Source organism: Ranitomeya variabilis, chromosome 4, assembly GCF_051348905.1.
Source record: "Ranitomeya variabilis isolate aRanVar5 chromosome 4, aRanVar5.hap1, whole genome shotgun sequence".
NCBI lineage: Eukaryota > Metazoa > Chordata > Amphibia > Anura > Dendrobatidae > Ranitomeya > Ranitomeya variabilis.
In genome coordinates, this window is record NC_135235.1 from 621,147,159 (window position 1) to 621,168,524 (window position 21,366).

Genomic DNA, 21,366 nt, shown 5'->3' on the forward strand with positions numbered 1-21,366 from the left:
GAGATTTTATCGGAACCTCATCTAAAGTGTGTATTGTCACTTCTTACGAGCGTTAATGGGTTTTATGTAAAGAAGTTTTATATAATGGGATAATTTTATTTATGGGCTGTACCGATTGCTACATTCAGCGTTCTATTTAATTCTTTTTTTTATTTTCCATTTAATAAATGTTTGTGTAGAAGTCGTGTTGTGTCTTGTTCATCACAATGAAGTTTACAGGATTTTAGGTTCTGTTAAGATCTACGTCAGAGGATCCATCCGGCGTCTCCTTCCCGCCAAAAAAACCCACAATATGCTGATAAAATGGGACACCATGAAGAAAACCAGACAGACTCCATTGTATCCTTATTAGTGATGAGCGATCATGCTCGGTGCTATTGAGTGTCTTCAACGCACTCGAAAAATATGTTTGAGTCCTCGCTGCTGCAAGTCTCGATAGCCGCAACACAACAGTGATGGCCTAACAGACAGGAAATCCCCGCATGTGTTGTGGCTGTGGAGCAGTCGTGTGACATGCAGCTGCCGGGAACTCGGACACAGTATTCGAGCACGCCGGAGACACTCGGGGAGCACAGGAGCATGCTCAGATAACGCCTTATGCCAGCACGTTCGCTCATCACCAGTCCTTATGTGTAAATGTGCACAAGGATGAGCATGTGTCTTTCTAGGTAGAAACATCTTGCTGAACATATTTTCAAGTTTCTAAAAATGCAAAGTGGTCGATCACTGCTGGTCCGGGCAGAGACCAATAGAGCGGTCAGGACCTGGAGGAGATAAATAACACTTCAATAATAATGAAATATAAGTTGCTTCCCTTCTGAAATTGTTGAAAACCCCTTAAAGATGAAGAGAAGGCAGAATCAATGTTCGCTGCGGCCCCTGCAGACCCAGTAATGTCTACTGTCAGGAGGAGATTGTGGCGCATGTCCACTCCTCAGCATTCACATTACAACACTAAGAAGAAAGAGTCGCAGAAACCACAGGATGGATAGGCAGGTTATTGGTCTGCAACTGACAAAGAAATAGAAATGAAACTTTCTACACATCTCGATTTATTCAGTATGAAGTATGAGCATCAGATGCAGAAATCCCGGCACTCACAACCTCGACTGAGTGGGGTTTGTGGGGCTATCATACTGTTTGGGGGATAATACTCTATGGGGGTCATGAAAGGGGTATTATAGTAGGTGAGGAAACTTAGGGGCTTTAGTAGGAGCAAAATAACTAATTGCTGCAATTTATATCCTTATCCCTTTCTTAAAAAGTTGCGAGATATGCCCTTCTTTGACTATGATATCATAGGACTTTTACTATGGAACGCCTGTTATTTCTATGTACGCCCATGTTCAGGAGTGTTATTATAATAAAGAGGGTCAGAGGCAGACACTAACAGCTTGAGGCCCCTGTGCATGAAATGGGTTTGAGCCCCCTTCCTTTATGGGGCTAAGCTGCAGATTATATATACTGTACATATTACATAGTCGCCTCTCATTATATATACTATTGTCCCCTATTACATAGTGCCCTCTTATTATGTATACTATTGTCCCCTATTACATAGTGTCCTTTCATTATGTATACTATTGTACCCTATTACATAGTGCCGTCTCATTATGTATACTATTCTCCCCTATTACATAGTGCCGTTTCATTATGTAAACTATTCTCCCCTATTAAATAGTGCCCTCTCATTATGTGTACTATTCCCCCCTATTATATAGTGCCCTCTCATTATGTATACTATTGTCCCCTATTACATAGTGCCCTCTCATTATGTATACTATTGTCTGCTATTACATAGTGTCCTCTTATTATGTATCCCAGTGTTCCCTAATTCAAGTCCTCAAGAGCCACCAACCGACCATGTTTTCATGATTTCCTTGGTATTGTCCAGGTGAGAATTCCATTACCTGTAGAATACTAAGCAAATCTTGAAAACATGATCTGTTGGTGGCTCTTGAGGATGGGAGTTGTGGAACTATGATGTATACTGTTGTCTGCAATTACACATTACCCTCACATTATATTTACTATTGTCCCCTATTACATAGTGCCCTCTCATTATGTACACTACTGTCCCCTATTACATAGTGCCCTCTCATTATGTATACTGGTGTCCCCTATTATTTAGTGCCCTCTCATTATGTATACTACTGTGCCCTATTATATAGTGCCCTCTCAATATGTAAACTACTGTCCCCTATCACAAACTGCCCTCTCATTATGTATGCTACTGTCCCCTATTATGTAGTGCCCTCTTATTATGTATACTAATGGCTCTATTACATAGTGCCCTCTCATTATGTACACTAATGTCCCCTATTACATTGTCCCCTCTCCTTATGTATACTAATGTCCCCTATTACATAGTGCCCTCTCAGTATGCATGCTAATGTCCCCTATCACATAGTGCCCTCTCATTATGTTTGCTACTGTCCCCTATCATGTAGTGCCCTCTTGTTACGTATACTAATTACCCTATTACATAGTGCCCTCTCATTATATATAATACTGTCCTCTATTACATAGTCTCCTCTCATTATGTATACTACTGTCCCCTATTACATTGTTCCCTATCATTATGTATACTACTGTCCCCTATCTCATAGTGCCCTACCAGTATGCATGCTAAGGTCCCCTATCACATAGTGCCCTCTCATTATGTATGCTACTGTCCCCTATTATGTAGTGCCCTCTTGTTATTTATACTAATGACCCTATTACATAGTGCCCTCTCATTATGTATAATACTGTCCTCTATTACATAGTCTACTCTCATTATGTACACTAATGTCCCCTATTACATAGTCCCCTCTCATTATGTATACTACTGTCCCCTATTAGTCTCCACTCATTATGTATATTAATGTCACCTATTACATAGTGCCCTCTCATTATGTATACTATTGTCCCTATTATGTAGTCTCCTCTCATTATGTATACTAATGTTCACTATTACATAGTGCCCTCTCATTATGTATACTAATGTCCCCTGTTACATAGTTCCCTCTCGTTTTGTATACTACTGTCCCATTACATAGTGCCCTCTCATTATGTATACTGTTGTCCTCTATTACATAGTCTCCTCTCATTATGTATACTAATGTCACTTATTACATAGTGCCCTCATTATGCATACTAATGTCCCCTATTACACAGTGCCCTCTCATTTTTGATTTGACAACTGGCGGATTATGCCTTATGTATCCTCAAAAGGGACACACGCATTATTAAAATGATGAGCAATGACGATTACTGGTTGGCCTGCATCCTTGACCCTCGCTATAAAGGCAAATTGCAAAATATTATGCCACATGAGAACCTCGAACAAATATTAGCAACCAAACAAGCTACTCTTGTAGACCGTTTGATTCAGGCATTCCCAGCACACAGCGCCGGTGATGGTTCTCAGTCTCACACAAGCTGCAGGGGGCTACATGGCAGAGGTGTTAGAGGTGCACAGATCAGAAGTGACGTTGGACAGAGGCGTTTTCTGACCAGGTTGTGGAGTGATTTCGCAATGACCGCAGACAGGACAGGTACTGCAGCATCTATTCAAAGTGACAGGAGACAACATTTGTCCAGTATGGTTACTAACTATTTTTCTTCCCTTATCGATGTTCTCCCTCAACCGTCATTCCCATTTGATTACTGGGCATCAAAATTAGACACCTGGCCTGAATTGGCAGAATATGCGTTGCAGGAGCTTGCTTGCCCAGCAGCTAGTGTGCTATCAGAAAGAGTATTCAGTGCTGCTGGTTCAATATTAACCGAAAAAAGGACTCGTCTGGCTACCCAAAATGTGGATGATCTCACCTTCATTAAAATGAACCACTCCTGGATTTCAAATTATTTTGCCCCACCTTTCCCGGCTGACACCTATCTTTCCTATAAAAAGGTCTTGCTTGTGGACTGGTCTTACTGAGTGTTCCAATCTGTTAATTTGCAGCAGCTGTTTGTCCAGCATACGACATGTTTACACCTCCCCCAATGGGAAAAATCCCCCCACGGGGCCGTTGTCTCGCCACTTGGCGCAAGCACCCGTTACAGTGCTGTTTGTCTGAAGAGGTGCGTGTGCCCGCTTTTGGTCGACGGCACTGCCACTGGGTCCCTCATAGTACAATGTAGTGTCTCTGGCGGTGGTGGTGCGCACCCAACGTCAGACACACCGTTGTAACATGAGGGGCCCTGGGGCGGTACCGCCGGCCACAAGAGAGTTCCCCCCCCCCCAGCTCAAACTGTGCTCTACCACGTGCAAAATTATCTCGCACAGCTCCACCAATGTTTAGTCTATGCACTGACATCATTCAATGCCTGGCACGGACAAACAATACCAATTTGTTTGCATCTATGATGCTAGTTAAAGTAGTCTGGGGCAGTGTCCTATATTGACACCAGTAAATACTAATTTACTGCCAAATTACTTTGTCATAAACTCTGCAGATGAGCCCACCCCTGTACCTAAGCATGCCACCCTTTTTTTACTTATAGTTGTTTTGCGAGACATTAACATGTATTTTTTTTTTTTGGAGTACTAACTGTGTCAGACACTCCTTGCAATCCTCCTCCACAGACCACAATGCTGCCTGCCTGTGTATCCATGTAACCGATGTAAAACTGCCATGAGCCTATTGTTTGTTATTTTAGGCCTTTGTTAGCCTGTCTGCGGTCCCTACTTGCATTACTCCTCCACTGACCACAATGCTGCCTGCCTGTGTATCCATGTAACCAATGTAAAACTGCCATGAGCCTATTGTTTGTTATTTTAGGCCTTTGTTAGCCTGTCTGCGGTCCCTACTTGCATTACTCCTCCTCCACTGACCACAATGCTGCCTGTGCATCCATGTAACCGATGTAAAACTGCCATGAGCCTATTGTTTGTTATTTTAGGCCTTTGTTAGCCTGTCTGCGGTCCCTACTTGCATTACTCCTCCACTGACCACACCAATGCTGCCTGTGCATCCATGTAACCGATTTAAAACTGCCATGAGCATATTGTTTGTTAGTTTAGGCCTTTGATAGCCTGTCTGCGGTCCCTACTTTCATTACTCCTCCACTGACCACAATGCTGCCTGCCTGTGTATCTATGTAACTGATGTAAAACTGCCATGAGCCTATTGTTTGTTATTTTAGGCCTTTGTTAGCCTGTCTGCGGTCCCTACTTGCATTACTCCTCCACTGACCACACCAATGCTGCCTGTGCATTCATGTAACCGATTTAAAACTGCCATGAGCCTATTGTTTGTTATTTTAGGCCTTTGTTAGCCTGTCTGCGGTCCCTACTTGCATTACTCCTCCTCCACTGACCACAATGCTGCCTGTGCATCCATGTAACCGATTTAAAACTGCCATGAGCCTATTGTTTGTTATTTTAGGCCTTTGTTAGCCTGTCTGCGGTCCCTACTTCCATTACTCCTCCACTGACCACAATGCTGCCTGCCTGTGTATCCATGTAACCGATGTAAAACTGCTATGAGCCTATTGTTTGTTATTTTAGGCCTTTGTTAGCCTGTCTGCGGTCCCTACTTGCATTACTCCTCCACTGACCATACCAATGCTGCCTGTGCATTCATGTAACCGATTTAAAACTGCCATGAGCCTATTGTTTGTTATTTTAGGCCTTTGTTAGCCTGTCTGCGGTCCCTACTTGCATTACTCCTCCTCCACTGACCACAATGCTGCCTGTGCATCCATGTAACCGATTTAAAACTGCCATGAGCCTATTGTTTGTTATTTTAGGCCTTTGTTAGCCTGTCTGCGGTCCCTACTTCCATTACTCCTCCACTGACCACACCAATGCTGCCCGTTTACCCCTGGAACCTATTTTACAGTGCATAGAGCCTATTTTTTTATTTTATTTAATATTAATAAAGCCATGATGGACTACGCTGTACCACGCTATGAGCTACCCAGTTGACAATTCTTTTGCGAGAAAAGCCATCCCACCCCTCCACCAGCATGTAAAAGACCGCATTGTCCATGCACTCTGTCAATCTGTGAGTCCAAAGGTACACCTGACAACAGACACATGGACCTGTAGGCATGGCCACGGAAGGTTACGTGTCCTTTGTGGCGCAATGGGTTAATGTATTGGATGCATGGTCCACACAGGGGACAGCCTGGTAAGTCTGTCTGCAGTCCCTAATTCAAGTTGTCCTCAAATGAATAAATCTGAGCTTCAACCTTCTGGCTCTCATTAAGTGCTGTTTTTTTTTAAAAAAATTGGTGTTTAGGGCCTACTAACGGTGTCTGCCCCTGCCTGGTGTTTGTCCTCAACTGAATAAAGCTGAGCTTCTACCTTCTGGCTCTTATTAAGTGCTGTTTTTTAAAAACTTGGTGTTTAGGGCCTACTAACGGTGTCTGCCCCTGCCTGTTGTTTGTCCTCAACTGAATAAAGCTGAGCTTCTACCTTCTGGCTCTTATTAAGTGCTGTTTTTTAAAAACTTGGTGTTTAGGGCCTACTAACGGTGTCTGCCCCTGCCTGGTGTTTGCCCTCAACTGAATACAGCTGAGCTTCAACCTTCTGGCTCTAATATATATATATATATATATATATATATATATATATATATATATATATATATATATTTTTATTTTTTTTAAGTGCTGGTTGGGGCCTAATAGCTCTGTTTGCTGCTCCCTGGTGTTTGCCCTCAACTGAATACAGCTGAGCTTCAACCTTCTGGCTTTCAGCCTATAGTATCAGATATTAAACTGCATTTGGCCTTCAACTTTGGTTACGGCCTACTAACGGTGTCTGCCCCTGCCTGGTGTTTGTCCTCATCTGAATAAAGCTGAGCTTCTACCTTCTGGCTCTTATTAAGTGCTGTTTTTTAAAAACTTGGTGTTTAGGGCCTACTAACGGTGTCTGCCCCTGCCTGGTGTTTGTCCTCAACTGAATACAGCTGAGCTTCAACCTTCTGGCTTTCGGCCTATAGTATCAAATATTAAACTGCATTTGGCCTTCAACTTTGGTTACGGCCTACTAACGGTGTCTGCCCCTCCCTGGTGTTTGCCCTCAACTGAATACAGCTGAGCTTCAACCTTCTGGCTTTCGGCCTATAGTATCAGATATTAAACTGCATTTGACCTTCAACTTTGGTTACGGCCTACTAACGGTGTCTGCCCATCCATGGTGTTGAGTCTGACCTCAACTGAATACAGCTGAGCTTCAACCTTCTGGCTCTCATTAAGTGCTGTGTTTTTAAAAATTGGTGGTTAGGGCCTACTAACGGTGTCTGCCCCTCCATGTTGTTTGTCCTCAACTGAATAAAGCTGAGCTTCAACCTTCTGGCTTTTGGCCTACAGTAGCAGATATTAAACTGCATTTGGCCTACTAGTGTGGTTGGGCCCTTAAAACAGTGTCTGCTGCTCTTGGGTTTGCTACTCCACTGAACAAAGCAATGCCGCCTGTTTAGTCCTGTTACCAATTTTGAACTGCATTTAGCCTACTTTATTCTTTGGCCCTATATCTGTTTCCTCCTCATCCTGCCAGTGCCCAGCCACTGCTAGATGAGTCTGCTGGTACATTGACCTAGACCACTACATTCCCCTTGCACTCTACACAGCCAGAATCTGACCCTGCTGAAAGTAAGGTTCCCCTTCCCGCATGTTATACCACCTTACACAGGGACAAAGAGGAAGGTGCAGATGAAAGTGCAGGTTCCTTCATCAGGTGGGGGGGCATACTCGTTGGCGACGTCACTGGCACAGGGCCCCTCAGAATACGCAAAAGTGTCGCTGCTGGTGGGAGGCGCCCCCGCCATGCAAACACACTGCTGTACTTTGAGGGGCCCTGTGCCAGTGCCAATGCGAACGAGTGGGCCCCCCCTTCTTGCTCAGGATCACAGCACTTGCAACGTTGAAATACTTACCTCTCCCTGCTCCACCGCCGTGACGTAGTCCATGTTTCCTGGGCCCACTAAAACCTTGAACCAGCCCTACCCCCCACAACTTTTGCCAAATGACCCCAAAGTTCCAATGCCCAACTATTATTATAAAGTTAATTAAGATTGACAAGCTTCAGAAACAAGAATGGATGTTTTTGGCATTAAAATGGGCACTGTAGGTGTTTTCCTGGCCTCCACTCACTGCCGACTATGCTTCCCCATTGACTTGCATTGGGTTTCGTGTTTCGGTCGATCCCCGACTTTTAGCGATAATCGGCCGACTGCACTCGACTCGACTCTGGACAAAGTCGGGTTTCACAAAACCCGACTAGACCTTAAAAAAATGAAAGTCACTCAACCCTACTGTTGTCCTCTATTACATAGTCTCCTCTCATTATGTATACTAATGTCACTTATTACATAGTGCCCTCATTATGCATACTAATGTCCCCTATTACACAGTGCCCTCTCATTATGTATATTGTCCCCTATTATGTAGTCTCCTCTCATTATGCATACTATTGTCTCCTATTTTGTAGTCTCCTCTCATTATGTATACTAATGTCCCCTATTACATAGTGCTTTCTCCTATTATGTTCAACACTATCCCTTACACATCAGATTCTCTTGTTATTTTTCTTATTTATAACGCCACGCTCTTTATCACATAGCGTCTCTTGTTAGAACTGAACTGAAATGACTGGTGATGGATCATGGTAAAGCTTCTCTTCTGATAGAGGAGTTGGGGACTGGACTTCTGGTCATCTGCAGTCATTTTATATTTAACAACAGAGAGGACTCTATGTAATAAAGAGCGGGCGCTGTGAGAAGCAAAAACAACAAAAAGGATGATGCTGTACATAACAAGACAATATTATGTAATAAAGGATGGCACTGTACATAACAGAGGTCACTATATAATAACGGAGCACGTCATACATACAGTGGGGGAAAATAAGTATTTTATTCATTGCTGATTTTGCACGTTTTCCCACTTACAGAGAATGGAGAGGTCTGTAATTTTTAACATAGGAATATTTCAAATGTTAGAGACAGAACCTAAAAATAAAAAAAATCACATTTTATGATTTTTAAATAATTAAATTGCATTTTACTGCAGGAAATTAGTATTTGATCACCTACCACCCAGCAAGAATTCAGGCTCTCACAAACCTATTCATTTTTCCTTAAGGAGCCTCCTACTCTGCACTCATTCCTGTATTAATAGCACCTGTTTCAACACGTTACCTGTATAAATGACACCTGTCCACACACTCAATCATGCTCCAAACTCTCCACCATGGCCAAGACCAAAGAGCTGTCTAAAGACACCAGGGACAAAATTGTAGGCCTGCACAAGGCAGAATTTTCTGCTCCAAATCCAGAACATGTGGACATAGCCTTAGTCCCTGTCCTGTGCCCATGTCTCTCCTCCACCCCCACACATTCATTATAAGTCCCTGATAATAACATAAGTAATAAGGGGATGGGAAAGACGATATCAGATTCTTATAATGAGATCAAGGGAGAGGGTGAGTGTTTTTTTTTGGTGGGGGAATGTTGGGAGAGGATGCTATCAGCTAATTAGCAAAATTTGAACCTGGGCACCCAACTGCATGTTGGTCAGATGTATAGGCCTTTGTTGCATTCTAGATCTTATAAAGACATACATGTTCCCCCTCACATTTAATAATATCCCCATTCTGGCCTCTTTGTGTAATACCATCTCCCATACTGGGCCCCTTCCAGTAATAACGTGCCCCATCTTGGTCTCCTTCCTGGCATAATATTCATCCTGTTCCCATTCCTGGAATAATGTGTCCCATTCTTGTCCTTTTCCTGGTGTAATGTGTCTCATCCTGAGCCCTTTCCTGGGAAAATATTCCCTCTCCTGGTCCCTTTTTTGGGGTTAATAGGTCTCATCCTGGTATGTGTCCCTTCCTGCAATAATGTCCCCTGCCTTGGGGTAATGTGATTCATCCTGGCCACTTCCAGGGATAATGTGTGCTTTCCTGAGATAATGTTCTCCATCATGGTCCCCTTCCTGGAGTAATGTGTCCCATCTTGGGCCCCTTCCTGGGGTAATGTGTCTTATCATTGACCTCTTCCTGGTATAAAGAGCCCCGTTCTGTTCTTCTCCAACATATAAAAACCGTGAATCTAACCTTCCTGACTTTAAAATAGTTGGTAGCATCTAGTGTGTTATAGAGGCCTGATCCAGAGACCATCAAAAAGTTCTACTGTTCCTAGTGTCATATAGTAGGGGACATGACTTTAAAATAGTTGGTAGCATCTAGTGTGTTATAGAGGCCTGATCCAGAGACCATCAAAAAGTTCTACTGTTCCTAGTGTCATATAGTAGGGGACATGACTTTAAAATAGTTGGTAGCATCTAGTGTGTTATAGAGGCCTGATCCAGAGACCATCAAAAAGTTCTACTGTTCCTAGTGTCATATAGTAGGGGACATGACTTTAAAATAGTTTGTAGCATCTAGTGTGTTATAGAGGCCTGATCCAGAGGCCACCAAAAAAATTGTTGTGTTCCTAATGTCATACAGTACGGGACATCTGACTTTCAAATTCTTTGTAGCTTATCTTCTTTGTCATACAGGCCTCGTCCACACGCAAACAATTCTTTCTTCTGTGATTAACACAATAGAGCACGCCATATTTCACTTTGGAATTTACTGTCGCTGAAATTCAGCTGTTTGCTGAGGTGGCGCAGAGTTTAAAATCTAATTTTTGCTGCTAATACTGTGCTCCTACCACATTTGAGCAACATGTCAGGGAAAAATCGAAGCCGTGGTGGAAGGGGATTTAGCCTTGTTGGGCAAGATGTACGTGGGGTAGGTGGTAATGTTAGTGAAAGCTCTAGTGAACCAACGTCACGTCCTATGCAAAGACATCTGACAACTTCTGTTACTGGACGGGCTACTCCACTACCTTTCTTTGGCAGATGCACAGCGGTACACCTTGTTACTGAGGCCCAGAAAAAGCATGTGCTCGAGTGGATGGCAAGCGCAGCTTCAAGTGGCCTCTCCTCCTCTTCCTCCACCTCAACATCACACCCAGTACAGTCTACAGAGGTGACACCCAAATTCAGAAATGCTTCAGAAATACCGAACGTGGATGCAATATGTGGTTTAGGTACACTGTGGGCTGCAGAAGGTAGGGGGCATTTAGATTTGAGAATTTGCTGAATTTCTTTTGGTGGGTGAGGAGCCATTTTGCTTTTCCAGAGCCTTTGTGCTACCAGTAACGTGGAAGCCCCCTATATTTCCATTAACAGATGACCGACCTGAGAGAGGACTTGCTTTTTTTGTGGATCAGGTTGAAGCTTGTATTGGGAACATTTTACATAACGTTTGGGATCACAGTTATCCGGTGCTCTACGCTGAGCACTTACTGTATATCGGGGTTTCCATCTAAGTCTCTGAGTGATGTGATTCAGATGAAACCCTCGAGGGATCCATTCACTATAATGAGGCAGTAGAGTTACATAGTAACATAACATAGTAACATAGTTATTAAGGTTGAAGGAAGACTTTAAGTCCATCTAGTTCAACCCATAGCCTAACCTAACATCCCCTAACATGTTGATCCAGTGGAAGGCAAAAAAAACCCATGTGGCAAATAGTAAGCTCCACTTTGGGGAAAAAATTCCTTCCCGACTCCACGTACGGAAATCAGACTAGTTCCCCGGATCATTATACTTTTCCAGAAAGGCATCCAGTCCCCTCTTAAATTTAAGTAATGAATCACTCATTGCAACATCATACGGCAGAGAGTTCCATAGTCTCACTGCTCTTACAGTAAAGAACCCGCGTCTGTTATTATGCTTAAACCTTCTTTCCTCCAGACGTAGAGGATGCCCCCTTGTCCCTGTCTCAGGTCTATGATTAAAAAGATCATCAGAAAGGTCTTTGTACTGTCCCCTCATATATTTATACATTAAAATAAGATCACCCCTTAGTCTTCGTTTTTCCAAACTAAATAGCCCCAAGTATAATAACCTATCTTGGTATTGCAGACCCCCCAGTCCTCTAATAACCTTGGTCGCTCTTCTCTGCACCCGCTCCAGTTCAGCTATGTCTTTCTTATACACCGGAGACCAGAACTGTGCACAGTATTCTAAGTGTGATCGAACTAGTGACTTGCATAGAGGTAAAATTATGTTCTCATGAGCATCTATGCCTCTTTTAATGCATCCCATTATTTTATTTGCCTTTGTAGCAGCTGCCTGACACTGGCCACTGAATATGAGTTTGTCATCCACCCATACACCCAAGTCTTTTTCATTGACGGTTTTGCCCAGAGTTTTAGAATTAAGCACATAGTTATTCATCTTATTACTTCTACCCAAGTGCATGACCTTACATTTATCCCCATTAAAGCTCATTTGCCATTTATCAGCCCAAGCTTCTAGTTTACATAAATCATCTTGTAATATAAAATTGTCCTCCTCTGTATTGATTACCCTGCAGAGTTTAGTGTCATGTGCAAATATTTAAATTCTGCTCTGAATGGGGCATAGGAGGCCTACAAGGTCATTAATATGTTAAAAAGAAGATGGTCCAATAATGACCCCTGTGGTACCCCACTACTAACCGCGACCCAGTCAGAGTGTGCTCCATTAATAACCACCCTTTGTTTCCTATCCCTGAGCCAGCTCTTAACCCACTTAAACATATTTTCCCCTATCCCCATTATTCTCATTTTATGTATCAACCTTTTGTGTGGCATCGTATCAAAAGCTTTGGAAAAGTCCATATACACTACGTCCACTGCGTTCCCTTGGTCCAGTCCGGAACTTACCTCTTCATAGAAATTGATCAGATTAGTCTGACATGAACGGTCCCTAGTAAACCCGTGCTGATACTGGGTCATGAGGTTATTCCTCTTCAGATACTCCAGCATAGCATCCCTTAAAATGCCCTCCAGGATTTTACCCACAGTAGAGGATAAGCTTACTGGCCTATAATTACCGAGTTCAGTTTTTGTCCCATTTTCGAATATTGGCACCACATTTGCTATACGCCAGTCCTGTGGTACAGACCCTGTTATTATGGACTCTTTAAAGATTAAAAATAATGGTCTATCAATGACTGTACTTAATTCCTGCAGTACTCGGGGGTGTATCCCATCCAGGCCCAGAGATTTGTCAATTTTTGTGATTTTTAGACGCCGCCGTACTTCCTGCTGGGTTAAGCAGGTGACATTTAATGGGGAATTTTTATCACTAGTCATTTTGTCTGCCATGGGATTTTCTTGTGTAAATACTGATGAAAAAAAGTCATTTAGCATAATGGCTTTTTCCTCATCCTCATCCACCATTTCACCCAGACTATTTTTAGGGGGTCAACACTATCATTTTTTAGTTTCTTACTATTTACGTAGTTAAAGAATATTTTGGGCTTATTTTTACTCTCTCTGGCAATGAGTCTCTCGCTCTCAATCTTTGCTGCCTTGATTTGCTTTTTACAGAATTTATTTAATTTTCTGTATTTATTTAATGCCTCATCACTACCTACTCCCTTTAATTCTCTAAATGCTTTCTTTTTGTCACTTATTGCGCCCCTTACAGCTCTACTTAGCCATATTGGTTTCCTCCTATTTCTAGTATGTTTATTCCCATACGGTATATACTGTGCACAGGTCCTATCCAGGATGCTAATAAACGTTTCCCATTTTCTTTGTGTATTTTTATGTCTCAGGATATTGTCCCAGTTAATTGCACCAAGATCCTCTCTGATCCGTTGGAAATTTGCCCTCCTGAAGTTTAGTGTCCTTGTAACCCCCCTACTACACATCTTATTAAAGTTACTCTGGATTCCGTCTGGCCTCTGTTTAGCGGTGTCCTTTTCAGAAGTGCACAAAACTGTGGCTGACAGCACTTGTATGCAATAGGGTTGAGCGAAACGGATCGGACAATTTCAAAAATCGTCGACTTTCGGCAAAGTCAGGTTTCGTGAAACCCGAGCCGATCCCAGTGTGGGATATCGGCCATGCTGTCGGTGATCTTAGCGCCAAAGTCACATTTCGTATGACGCTTTCAGCGCCATTTCTCAGCCAATGAAGGAGGACGCAGAGTGTGGGCAGCGTGATGACATAGGTCTCGGTCCCCACCATCTTAGAGAAGGGCATGACAGTGATCGGCTTGCTTTCTGCGGCGTCACAGGGGCTATAAATGGGCGTGCATGTCGACCGCCATCTTACTTCTGTCATTCTGAGCATAGGGAGAGGTTGGTGCAGCTTCGTCAGAAGCAGGGATATTGTTAGGGAGGAAAGATTAACCCTCAAACCGCTTGCGCTGTAGCGATTTCCACTGTCCAACACCATCTTTTCTTTGCAGGGACAGTGGAGGCTAGATTTCTGTGCATCAGCTCTGTAGCTTATAAGGCTCCCCGATAGCTGCATTGCTGTTCGTACGCCGCTGTGCAAACCAACTGCTTTTTTAAAAGCAAAAATCCTGTTGCTCTTTTCTGCACAGTTCTATTGTTTATTTGTCCACACTTTTGTGTGCAGCAGTCCTTTTTATAGCTGCCATACTTGTCCTGAGATCATTGTAGGGAGATTGCTATTGTAGTATGGTCCCTTTTTTATATATATCTTCTAGCCACGTTCTGCCACTTACATTGTGTTGTGTAATACAGTGGGCCTGGTTTTTTGCAGCAGTCTCACACCCAAAAAAGGGAGATTTAAATTGCCCCTAAGTGGATCTGCGTCAGTTCTGTTTGTCGTATATCTGCCTGCCACGTTCTGCCACTTACATTGTGTAGTATAATACAGCGGTTTTTGCAGCAGTCTCCCACATAATAAAGGGAGATTTAAATTGCCCCTAAGTGGATCTGCGTCAGTTCTGTTTGTCGTATATCTGCCTGCCACGTTCTGCCACTTACATTGTGTAGTGTAATACAGCGGGCCTGGTTTTTTGCAGCAGTCTCCCACATAATAAAGGGAGATTTAAATTGCCCCTAAGTGGATCTGCGTCAGTTCTGTTTGTCGTATATCTGCCAGCCACTTTCTACCACTTACATTGTGTAGTGTAATACAGCGGGCCTGATTTTTGCAGCAGTCTCCCACACAAAAAAGGGAGATTTAAATTGCCCCTAAGTGGATCTGCGTCAGTTCTGTTTGTCGTATATCTGCCTGCCACGTTCTGCCACTTACATTGTGTAGTTTAATACAGCGGGCCTGGTTTTTTGCAGCAGTCTCCCACATAATAAAAGGAGATTTCAATTACCCCTAATTGGATCTGCGTCAGTTCTGTTTGTCGTATATCTGCCTGCCACGTTCTGCCACTTACATTGTGTAGTGTAATACAGCGGGCCTGGTTTTTTGCAGCAGTTCTCCCACATAATAAAGGGGGATTTAAATTGCCCCTAAGTGGATCTGCGTCAGTTCTGTTTGTCGTATATCTCCCTGTCACGTTCTGCCACTTACATTGTGTAGTGTAATACAGGGGGCCTGGTTTTTTGCAGCAGTCTCCTACATAATAAAGGGAGATTTAAATTGCCAATAAGTGGATCTACGTCAGTTCTGTTTGTCGTATATCTGCCTATCACGTCCTGCCACTTACATTCTGTAGTGTAATACAGTGGGCCGGTTTTTTTGCAGCAGTCTCCCACATAATAAAAGGAGATTTAAATTGCCCCTAAGTGGATCTGCGTCAGTTGTTTGTCGTATATCTGCCTGCCACGTTCTGCCACTTACATTGTGGAGTGTAATACAGTGGGCCTGGTTTTTTGCAGCAGTCTTCCACATAATAAAGGGAGATTTAAATTGCCACTAAGTGGATCTGCGTCAGTTCTGTTTGTTGTATATCTGCCTGCCACTTTCTGCCACTTACATAGTGTAGTGTAATACAGTGGGCCTGGTTTTTTGCAGCAGTCTCCCACATAATAAAGGGAGATTTAAATTGCCCCTAAGTGGATCTGCGTCAGTTCTGTTTGTCGTATATCTGCCTGCCACGTTCTGCCACTTACATTGTGTAGTATAATACAGCGGGCCTGGTTTTTTGCAGCAGTCTCCCACATAATAAAGGGGGATTTAAATTGCCCCTAAGTGGATCTGCGTCAGTTCTGTTTGTCGTATATCTCCCTGTCACGTTCTGCCACTTACATTGTGTAGTGTAATACAGGGGGCCTGGTTATTTGCAGCAGTCTCCCTCATAATAAAGGGAGATTTAAATTGCCCCTAAGTGGATCTGCGTCAGTTCTGTTTGTCGTATATCTGCCTGCCACGTTCTGCCACTTACATTGTGTAGTTTAATACAGCGGGCCTGGTTTTTTGCAGCAGTCTCCCACATAATAAAAGGAGATTTCAATTACCCCTAATTGGATCTGCGTCAGTTCTGTTTGTCGTATATCTGCCTGCCACGTTCTGCCACTTACATTGTGTAGTGTAATACAGCGGGCCTGGTTTTTGCAGCAGTTCTCCCACATAATAAAGGGGGATTTAAATTGCCACTAAGTGGATCTGCGTCAGTTCTGTTTGTCGTATATCTGCCTATCACGTCCTGCCACTTACATTGTGTAGTGTAATACAGTGGGCCTGTTTTTTTGCAGCAGTCTCCCACATAATAAAAGGAGATTTAAATTGCCCCTAAGTGGATCTGCGTCAGTTGTTTGTCGTATATATCTGCCTGCCACGTTCTGCCACTTACATTGTGGAGTGTAATACAGTGGGCCTGGTTTTTTGCAGCAGTCTTCCACATAATAAAGGGAGATTTAAATTCTCAACAAGTTTATATACACCTTCTACCTTGCTTTATAGTACCATATAATGGTTGTTAGTTTGGCAAAATATCACCTAAGGCTCGAGTTGTTCAGACAGCGTCATTGTCTGGCTACACAAAGCCTCAAAGGCTCCCTTATCTGGGAGTAGGAAAACTGCTTTTAAAGCCGGAGCAGCAGGAACAAGTTTTGGCTTTCATTGCTGACTCAGCCTCTAGCTCTTTCGCCTCCTCTTCCAAAATTTTGAAATATAAAAGCAGCGAGTCGTCAGTGGATGCTCCCGGTCAGGAACAAGTCGCTTCCTTGTGTCCTACACCCAAAGCAAAAGTGAAGGATGCGGCAGGCGACACTACAGTTTACTCCATGGAGCTCTTTACACATAACGTGCCAGGGTTAGAAAGGGAAATAGTTAACAGCCCATTACAAGATGAATCGGACATGGAGTGCACAGATGCACAGCCACAGCTAGATTATTATGCTGTTCCATTGACTCAGATCACTACATTGCCCTCGCAGTGTACTGAGCCAGAATCTGACCCTGATGAGACTATGGTGCCCCGTCCCGAACGCTATAGCACCTTACACGGTGACACAGAGGATGGTGCACAGGACATTGAAGAGGAGGTGATAGATGACCCAGTTGTTGACCCAGATTGGCAGCCATTGGGGGAACAGGGTGCCGCTGGCAGTAGCTCTGAGGCGGAGGGGGATGATCCGCAGCAGGCATCAACATCGCAACAGCTTTCATCTGGCAGGCCCGTATCAGGCCCAAAATGTGTGTCTAAAACAAAAACTGTTTTAGGACAGCGTAGCCATCCGGTGAAAGTAGAACAGCATGCAATGCCTGAAAAGGTATTCGATAGTAGGAAGAGTGCAGTGTGGCAATTTTTTAACCAAGATCCGAATGATCAGTGCAAAGTTATCTGTAAGAAATGCTCAAAGACCTTTAGCAGAGAGAAGAATCTTCAAAATTTAAATACAACGTGCATGCTTAGACATTTAACCAGCATGCACTTGCAAGCCTGGACTAACTACCAAACGTCCCGTACCGTTGGTGCACCTGATCGGAATGAAGGTAGTCAGCAATGCTACATTGCTTCCCTCACTGTAAGCCCACCGGTTAGGACACCACCAGCAGCAAATGTGGAGTTATCGTCGTAAGGCCAAAGCAGTCAGGGAATCACAAGGTCATTGGTAGGAAAGACTGTATGTAGGCCAACAACAAGAATACCATAACCAACTCTCTCTCAATCCGCCATGTCCACCACCACCACCGCTAGTTCCACCATATGCAGCTCTCCAGTCCAGCTCACCCTACAACAGACTCTCGTTAGGAAAAGAAAGTACTCATCCTCTCATCCGCGTACACAGGATTTGAACGCCCACATTGCTATACTAATCTCATTACAGATGATGCCCTACCGTTTGGTTGAAAGCGAAGCTTTCAAAGACCTGATGGCCCACGCAGTACCACGCTATGACCTACCCAGCCAAGCCAACACTTCTTTGCGAGAAAAGCCATCCCAGCCCTCCACCAGCATGTCAATGACCGCATTGTCCATGCCTTGAGGCAATCAGTCAGTGGAAAGGTGCACCTCACAACAGATGCATGGACCAGTAGGCATGGCCGGGGACGTTACATGTCCATCACGGCGCACTGGGTTAATGTGTAGGATGCAGGGTCAACAGGGGGCAGCCATAGTGCGACAGTTCAGCCTATCCCACAGTCTCAAGAAAAAGTTGGCATAAGGCGTTCGCCACTCCTCCTCCTCCTCCTCCAGAAGCGAAAGCTCATGCACAGAGCGCAGCTGCCCTACCACTCCATCTGCAGCTGCCAGTGTTGCACACGGGGTGTCCCATTATCGAACAACTAGTGGTAAGCGTCAGCAGGCTGTGTTTCAAATGAAGTGTTTGGGCGACAACAGACACACCGCGGAAGTACTGGTGGAGTACTTGCAGCAACAAACTCAGTCATGGCTGGGCAGTGTACATCTTGAGGCAGGCAAGGTATTCAGTGATAACGGAAGGAATTTTATGGCTGCCATAGCCCTTTCAGAACTGAAACACATACCTTGCCTGGTTCACACCTTTAACCTGGTGGTGCAGGGCTTCCTCAAAAATTATCCAAAGTTACCAGCCCTGCTGCTGAAGGCGCGAAGACTTTGCTCGCACATCCGCCAGATGCCCATACACTCCAGCCGTATGCTGAACCATCAGCGATCGCTGAATCTTCCCCAGCACCGCCTAATAATCGACGTTGCAACAAGATGGAACTCCACACTGCACATGATTCAGAGGCTGTGCGAACAGAGGCGTGCTGTTATAAATTTGTGGGAGGATACACGGGCAGGCACTTGGATGGCAGACATGGAGTTGTCTGGTGTGCAGTGGTCGACGCCATCATAAGCATTAACATCCCACTTATGCGTCTGCTGATGCAAAGTTTGACACACATTAAGGAGCAGGCGTCTGCAGCCGAGGAGGAGGGAAGCCTTGATGACAGTCAGCCATTGTCTGCTCAGGGAACTGTCCAGGACGAATTGGCGGACGAAGAGGATGAGGAGGAGGATGATGGGGATGAATATGTATGGGAGGAGGATGATTCTCAGGTGGCAATAGAAACTGGTGGCATTGCAAGGTCTGGTACAGGTTTATTGCGGGACACTTGTGATGTTGATTTGCAAGAAAGTGGGCCTCAACCCAGCAGACACAGTTAATTGACACCTGGAACATTGGCCCACATGGCTGAGTATGCCTTGCGTATCCTAAAAAGGGACCCCCGCATTGTTAAAATGATGACCGATGACGACAATCGGTTGGCCTGCCTCCTGGATACAAGATATAAAGGAAAACTGCAAAATATCATGCCACATGAGAACCTAGGTCAAATATTGGCTACCAAACAAGCAACTCTTGTAGACCGTTTGGTTCAGGCATTCCCAGCACACAGCGCCAGTGATGGTTCTCACACGAGCTGCAGGAGGCAACATGGCAGAGGTACTATAGGTGCAGAAATCCGAAGTGGCGTTGGACAGAGGGGTTTTGTGACAAGGTTGTGGAATGATTTAGCAATGACCGCTGACACGACAGGGACAGCTGCATCGATTCAAAGTGACAGGAGACAGCATTTGTCCAGTATGGTTACAAACTACTTTTCCGCCCTTATCGATGTTCTACCTCACAGGTCATTCCCCTTTGATTACTGGGCATCTAAACTAGACACCTGGCCTGAATTGCCAGAATATGGATTACAGAACCTCGATTGCCTTGCTGTCAGTGTGCTTTCAGAAAGAGTGTTCAGTGCTGCTGGTTCAATACTGACCGAAAAAAGGACACGTCTGGCTACCAATAATGTTGATTAGCTAACCTTCATTTAAATTAACCAATCATGGATTTCACATTCTTTTGCCCCACCTTCCCCTGCTGACACGTAGCTTGCCTGAAAGATGACTTGCTTTTGGGGGGAGACACAGAACCCCAACTCTGGCCCTGTGGGATAACACAACACTATGAACGTGGCAGAAAGTGGCTGCCTGATATACGACGCACTAGCAGTACAGCTGAAAATACACTGTGTGAGAATTTGAATCTCAATTTTTTTGGGGGGGAGACACTGAACCCTAACTCTGGCCCTGTGGGATAACACAACACTATGAACGTGGCAGAAAGTGGCTGGAATTATTATAAAGAAAAAAATAAAGGTACTGCAATAACACGCTCCCTAGTCCCTACAATGATCTCAGGACAAGTATGGCAGCAATAAAAAGGACTTCAGAACAAAAAAGTGTGGACAAATAAACAAGACAGATAACTGTGCAGAAAGGAGCAACAGGATTTTTTCTTTCGCACAGCACCGTGCACACAGCTATGCAGCTGCTGCACAAAAATACGACCTCCAGTGTCCCTGGACAAAAAGGTGTTGTTGGACAGTGAAAATCGCTACAGCACAAGCGGTTTGGGGGTTAATATTCCCTCCCTAACTCTGTCCCTGCTTCTGACGAAGCTGCAGCAACCTCTCCCTATGCTCAGATCGGCAGAAGTAAGATGGCGGTCGGCGTGCACGCCCCTTTATAGCCCCTGTGACGCCGCAGACAGCAAGACAATCACTGCCATGCCCTTGTCTAAGATGGTGGGGACAGAGACCTATGTCATCACGCTGCCAACACTCTGCGTCCTCCTTCATTGGATGAAAAACGGCGGTAACAGCATCATACGAAACGCGACTTTGGCGCTCTGATCGTGTACCGCATGGCCCATCCCACACTAGGATCGGTTCGGGTTTCATGAAACCCGACTTTGCCTAAAAGTCACCGATTTATGAAAATGACCGATCCGTTTCGCTCAACCCTAGTGGAAAGCATGCCAAAATGCATGAAAGCTGTGATTAAAAATCATGGTTATTCACAAAATATTGTTTTCTGAACTCTTCCTGAGTTAAAACATTTGTATTGTTGTTTCTAAATGATTATGAACTTGTTTTCTTTGCATTAGGCCGGCTTCACACTCAGTGTATGTAAATACGGTCCGTTTTTTACAGCCGTAATATGCAGAAAAGTCCCCAAAATAGTGATCCGTATGTCATTCGTAGGCAGGGTGTGTCAGCGTATTTTGCGCATGGCATCCTCCGTATGTAATCCGTATGGCATCCGTACTGCGATATTTTCTCGCAGGCTTGCAAAACCGACATCTAATGGATTTATGTGCTCAAATGTTCGGTAAAACATATATACAGTATACTAGCT